Consider the following 7,018-nt stretch of genomic DNA (forward strand, 5'->3'; position numbering starts at 1 on the left):
ATTTTCTTCTCCCTCCCTTTTTAGGATGGCAAGTGGTAACTCATATTCGCACTTTGCCCATATTGGAAAGAAGAGAGGCCGTGTGTGTGTGTGTTTTTTTTTCTCTTTTTTCTTAAAAAAATATATATACATCAATAGATATTATAATGCGGATTGGCTTTTGTTTTATAAAAATATTTGTAATGACTAATGAAGAATCGAAACCTTCAAAGTTCAAACTATAAAAATTAGTTACATAGAACTTCTAATTACTAAATTATATTTAATTTTATATTTTCTGTCATATATGTATGTACACACTATTTGACGGATACAAAAATACTAAAAAGATCACTAATAATAATAGCGACTGGGAAATGAGTGATTAAAACAGTGGGCAACAATCTAAATCACACAATTCAAAATCGGGATCTACAAACACAGTCAAAGTAACATCAATACGACGATAGACCAAACCTTATCTTTAGCATGTGGGGGGAAAAATGGCACACATGATGACAAAATAAATAAAGATTTTGCTAATAAGGATTGTTTTAAGAGTATTAGTTAAAAAAATTTCTAATTCTTATTTTTAGATATTTTATGCAATTAATATTTTGAAAACTGTAGAAATACAAAATGTTTATATTTAATGTCTTAAAAATTGTTTTAATTTTATAATTCGTTAGCTAAATTCAGTAATAGAAAGGAATAAGAGTGGAGTAAGATAGCAAGAACTACTTGTTTTAACAATGTTACTAGAGACCGGAGTTGTAAAGTGTAATATACGGGAGCGTAGTTGTGTGTGATTAAGTTTAGGATAAATTAAAATAAAATCTAATTTATCATAATAAAAATTACGTTTATCAATAGCCTTCTTGAGGACACCTAACAACAATTTAATAAAATTTATTTATTTATTTAATTGAGGTTATTGAATCTATATATGTATGTATACTCACATTTTTTATATAATATTTTAGTCCTGATATACATACAGGTCTTTTTAGTAACTAAATCCAATTAAGTTGGCTTAAGGCCAACAAAAATCAACCTAGATTAGAGTGTATGTAATAAACACGAGCTCTCCTAATTGTTAAATAACACGAATGTCATTATAACAAACTGTTTTTTTCTCTTGATCAAAATCACAATGCTCATCATTCAAACCAAGCTCAAAATCGTCGCGAAAAGTCAACAAAATTTTAAAGTTAAATTCGAAATGTTCACCAAAAAACATAGAAAGAGAACACGAAAGATGATTGAAGATACTGTTTACTAATCTTCCAATTTTCTCACTTTTTCTCTTTCTCATTTCGATTGCGAAATACTATATAGTAATATTTTTGTTTATTTAGAATATTCATTTTGTGTTCTTGCGTTGAAGTACGTATTACTATTCTCGTTATATACTTCATTTAGTGATAACTGTGTTAGGTTGGTGTAAAAATGTTACGTATAGTTTAAACTATATTTGCATATGTTTGAGAAATTTAAATTTGTTTTTGTCTATTTTTCAGGAATTTTTTTCATCGATTTGTTGTAACAATCCATAGAATTTTATTGTAGTGCTTCTGGTCTTATTTTATGCATTTTTGATTGAGTTGCATGTCTTTTTTACTACATTGTATAATATAATAAAAAATAATAACGGTGTATTTGATTTACTTTTTCGGTGTATTTCATGTGAATTGAGTTGTACCTAGTGTTGTTGTCCTCTTTATGTTGTAATTAGACAACATAATATTGTTATTATACTTCTGATATTATTTTGCACATATTTGAGTGATTTGCATTTTTTTATCTATTTTTCAGAAATTTTGTTATGGATTTGTTGTAATTACCCATAGAATTTTATTGTAGTAATTCTGGTATCATTTTATGCATGTTTCATTGAGTTGTATTTTTTTTGACCTCACATTATATGATGTCATAAAAAAACAATAGTGGTATATTTGGTTTGTATTTTGGTGTAATTAATTTGCCTTTCAGTATAGTATTTCATGTAAATTGAGGTGCACTTGGTATTTTTGTCCTTTTTTTCTTGTAACTAACCTATATAATTTTGTTATTGTGCTTCTCGTGTCATTTTATGCATGTTTGATTGAGTTGCATATCTTTTTGAACTCACGTTGTGTGATGTAATTAAAAAATAATAGCGGTGTATTTAGTTTGTCTTTTGGTATATTTCATGTGAATTAAGGTTCACCCAGTGCTCTTGTTACCTATTAACTTTTTTTTATTCCCCAAAAAAAAAACAAAAAACAAGCGCTAAAATATAATGTAAACATATATATGTTTGAGCAACTCAATTTTTTTTTGTATAAATATAATTTATTAACATAATTGTTATTTATTTACAGAAAAATCATGATTTGAGATGCTCCACAAGATTCATTCATGATAAATTTCACAACATGAGCAATGACAAAAAAATCATTGTTCAAGAATTGGGATTTAGTAGTATAATGTATATCCCTTCCATAAATGTATCACATAAGCTCTTGAAAGAATTGGCATATTCATTTGATCTGTACAATAACACACTGGACATATTATGGTATAATCAATATCACCCAAAAAAATATAGCAGCTGCCCTTGACTTGACTATATCTGACAAAAAATTATTTTATAATATATTCTGTAAATCGAATTTCGGTATATTTTCAAATTATTTCTGTGTACTATATATCCAGCTAAAATTAATTTTTAATAACTTAATGAGAAGAATAAGAAAGTTGTTAGAAACTTATAAGGCAAGACTTTGTCGGAATTGGCAAGCTCTATGATGGAGATGAGTGTTGATGGGGAGGAAAATCGGCTGAATTCAAGAGGACATTCATCCTCTATATTTAGATATGCTTCTTGTTGTCGACAACGATGAACAAAGTTTCTCCGGTTTACATGCTGTCCATTCTTCACGCAGACACAATACGTGAACGGAATTGAAGTGGTCATATACTCAACTTCCTCATCAAGGGCATCAGAGAGCGCACATTGAAAAAGAAATATGCTGTTAATGACTGCCTTTTTTTTCTGATAGTTGTATATTTTTATGAATTCACACACAAAAATAAGCCAGTGCATATAATTTATGGACCACCCTGGATACAATATTGGACCAGAAAGTTGTTGGTTGAAAGAATACAAGCTAAAATTAAGGATGATATAATAAGTCAATAGAATTCTTCCTTTAATTTTAGTGTTTATTATAAATATATTATGTAAACAAATATTTTTTATTTTAGGACATCATAAAAAGAGCACAGCTGAGAAAATAACTAAAAGATAAAAAGAAGGGAGAAAGAAAGAAAGAAAAGAATGAATAAAAGAAGTCACAAAAGAAGAAGACTATTTCTTCAAAAAGTGAAAGTGTTGCTGAGTCTGAGTCTAATTCTAAACATGACTCAAAAGAGATACCAAAAAGAAAAAACTAACTAAAAGAATAGCAAAAAATAAGAATTATTTTTCGGTGTATTTTGTCAATTTTATTATATTTATTTGTCTGATGATTATTTGCTTTTCTAAGATGGAATCTAAAAAAATGAAGCACGTTATTGAGGATTCATTTTCAGAGAAATAAACTGAATCTGAGGACAAGTAAGATTCAAAATCTATCATTATAATGCTATATTTTGCTTTTTTGTTAAAATTTTATTTATTAGCAAAATTTTTTGTATGTATTGTTAGAAGTGAAGAAACAAAAAAAAAGAAGATTGACAAAAAAAAATTCACAAACCTGCAAAAAAGTATGTATTATTTTTTTGTATATTTTATCAATTTTATTGTATTTATTTATTTTTAATGATTGTTTACTTTTGCAAGATGGAATCTAAAAAAAAAAGAAGCACGTTATTGAGGATTCATCTTTTGAAAAAGAAACTGAATCTGATAATGAGTAAAATTAAAAAACTATCATCGTAATGCTATATTTTCATTTTCGTCAAAATTTTATTTATTAAAATTTTTTTTTGCATGTATTGTCAGAAGTGAAGAAAGCAAGAAAATAAAAAAAAGAAGATTGAAGAAAAAATTTAAAAGCCTTCAAAAAAGTAAGTGATTTTTGGTGTATTTTGTCAATTTTATTATCTTCATTTGCCTGTAGATTGTTTGTTTTTTCAAGATTGAATCAAAAAAAAAATATGTTACTAAAGACACATCCTCAAAAAAAAAAAAAAAGAAATTGAATATGATAATGAGTAAGATTCAAAAACCATCATTATAATGCATTAAAATTTTATTTATTAACAGAATCTTTTGCATGTACTATCAAAAGTAAACAAATGCAAAAAATGAGAAAAGCAAAATTGAAGAAAACAAATGATAAACTTGCACAAAAGTATGTGGTGCTTTTTAATGTATTTTCCCAATTTTATTGTGTTTCTTTTGTCTGATAATTGTTTGTTTTTTTTATAATGCAGAAAAAAATACTAATATTCCAAAAATTGGACTCCATTTCACAGAAGTTCACTATGATTCTTTGCAAACGTAATTATATGACATGTTGGTTCATTAATTTTATTTGCAGATTTTTAAAATAGTGAAGCTATGTCATGTTTATATTTGAGATTCACCATTCCGTTATGCAAAGTCTCTTCCATTGTTATAAACGCCATAGTAAAAAAAACATATTTATAATATACTAAGTTAATTTATAGGCTCATTCACAACTTCTCACTTCTAATTTGTAAATTACATAATTAAAAAAAAACATATTTGTAATATAATTAACTAAATTTTATTCATCACTTTTTTACACTTAAGACAAAGCCAACAATTACAACCACAAACAAAACAACAGAAGAACTTAAAATACTATTCTATTCTTTTAAATTCCTAATTTCAGCTTTCATTGTACTAATCTTCCAATCCACATTTATCTTCCAACGCTCAACACTATTTTCATCTTCATTTCTCCCACCAATGCCTTCTTCTTTCTCATCATTTGTTCACAAAAAAGTTCACACCATCTTTTTTTAAAGATCTGTCACAATAAGAACCACAAAAATAAATTAAGCATGCATTATAAAAAGAAGAGGTAAATTGTAGAAGAAAGCAGTTCAAGAATTTACATTATAATTTGGACATTCAAAAAATAGTTTATCTAGATTTGCTTCTGTTTTTGACCAACGAAGAACAGGACGCATCCCACCATTGCACCAGTGTGGAACCTTTTCAGTTCTAACTCAATTTAGGTTCCTTGCCACGCTTTCATGTGAGCGTGACTTACTGCAGCTCCCAGAACCTTAGCTAGTACTCCCCAGCGTCTTTTCTAACACCCAAATAATGATCTTAATTTGGAAATTTGGCTTTCATTGTTAGGATTTTAAGTTCATTAAAAGGGACTAAATTGAGCCTATCACAATTTTGGCCATGTCAAATAAGTGTTAGCAAGCCATCTGTCAACTAACGTGTCACTTAACGTTCCATCCAAGCACGCTATTAACGGATATAGGCAGAAGGACAAACATAAGTAGACTTTTAAAATTTTGAGTTTAATTTTAGTCAATTAAAATTTTAGAAGCCAAATTGAGATCGAGATTAAATTTTAGAGGTCATTTTAAGTATTAACTCATTTTTACGTATGTCCACGACTTCAATGTAAAGCTTCGAATCCCTTTTTGTGCCACAATCTTTCCATGCACTTCGAACATAGTTAGAACATATTCGTCATCTTTAAACCAAAACATTTTATAATGCACTCTTTGACTTTCATCAATAAATAGAAATTAATATCCTATTTTTCTTATGTGTTTTTTCCCATCCAGTCAACCTATATTTACCAAAATCAAACTTTTTAATTGTACTCAATTAACGATGGTAATTGTCATGTTTACGTTATAATTCGATAATTATCTTACAAAAAATTACCATCATCGTTACGTCTAATTGTTGCATTTGAATAAATAATAATATTAATGTGTTAAGTTATTATTTTGTGATAATTTTAAGAGAAAAAAAATAAAAAATAAGAGATAAAAATAAAAAATAATAAATAAAAGTGTGTGATTATGATAAATTTGCTATCATTGTCTTAAAAAAAATTCCATAATTTTACTAGCTATCGAGGCAAAAACACAACATTATTTTTGCGGAAAAAAAAAAGTGAAAATGTTCGCTGTCAACATCTGCAAAAGTTTTGTAATTTACATTTTTGTTTTTAACCAATAAAATCAAAACTAAATATTCAAAACGGTAAGATTCTGTATTTTGATTTAATTGAGTAAATAATTAATATATTTTATTTAAATAAAAAAAAGCCCATATATATGCAATGATAAGTGTCATGCAGTGCAAGTTACCAACTTAATTATTATTATGAGGAAAACAAATTATAATTATTTATATGGGCAGCATTTTGAGGATTCCCCGGCGTGTTGGCGTGTGTCTCGCAAATTGATGGTGAATCAGTTGCCGGGTGAAAAGAAGCCAACATTATTTTATTTTAATAAATCAGGCACAGAAGCCACTTTGCACACTGATTTCAGAAATTAATTAATGGTAATTAATCTCCTCCCAGTGGCACCTTAGCTTTATAGAATACTCCATAATTAATAAGTAAACAAGTGAGAATGTGCACCCTATAGTACCACCAACATTGAGTGATGCCAATGGGAGCAGGAGATAGTAGTTGAGCACTTCAAAGTCAAGTGTTGGGTGACACGCTCGAGAGAGTCATAAGGTACAGTCATGGGGGAGCAGGGCCACGTGTCAATGCCTTCTTCCGTGGACATTGCCCATGCCTCCTCATACAAACACCTTACAACACTTGTTTTTTCATTGGACACCCAAGATTCTTTGCTACCGCAACGCTAGTCCACGAGTTAGGATTTGAGTTTCATGCCCCCATCAACTTGCCAATTTTTGCAGCGAATTAGTCGTTATCTTGTTAGACTTGAAGATATCGTAAAACAAAAATTATTTATAAAATTAAAAATTATAAAATAAAATTTTATATTTAAGTTATAATCCTACTAAAATTTAATCAAATATTTTAAATTTACATGTGTATGTTTTATTTTCGTTATTTTTTTTTGA

Source organism: Arachis hypogaea, chromosome 13 (genome assembly GCF_003086295.3).
Source record: "Arachis hypogaea cultivar Tifrunner chromosome 13, arahy.Tifrunner.gnm2.J5K5, whole genome shotgun sequence".
Lineage (NCBI taxonomy): Eukaryota > Viridiplantae > Streptophyta > Magnoliopsida > Fabales > Fabaceae > Arachis > Arachis hypogaea.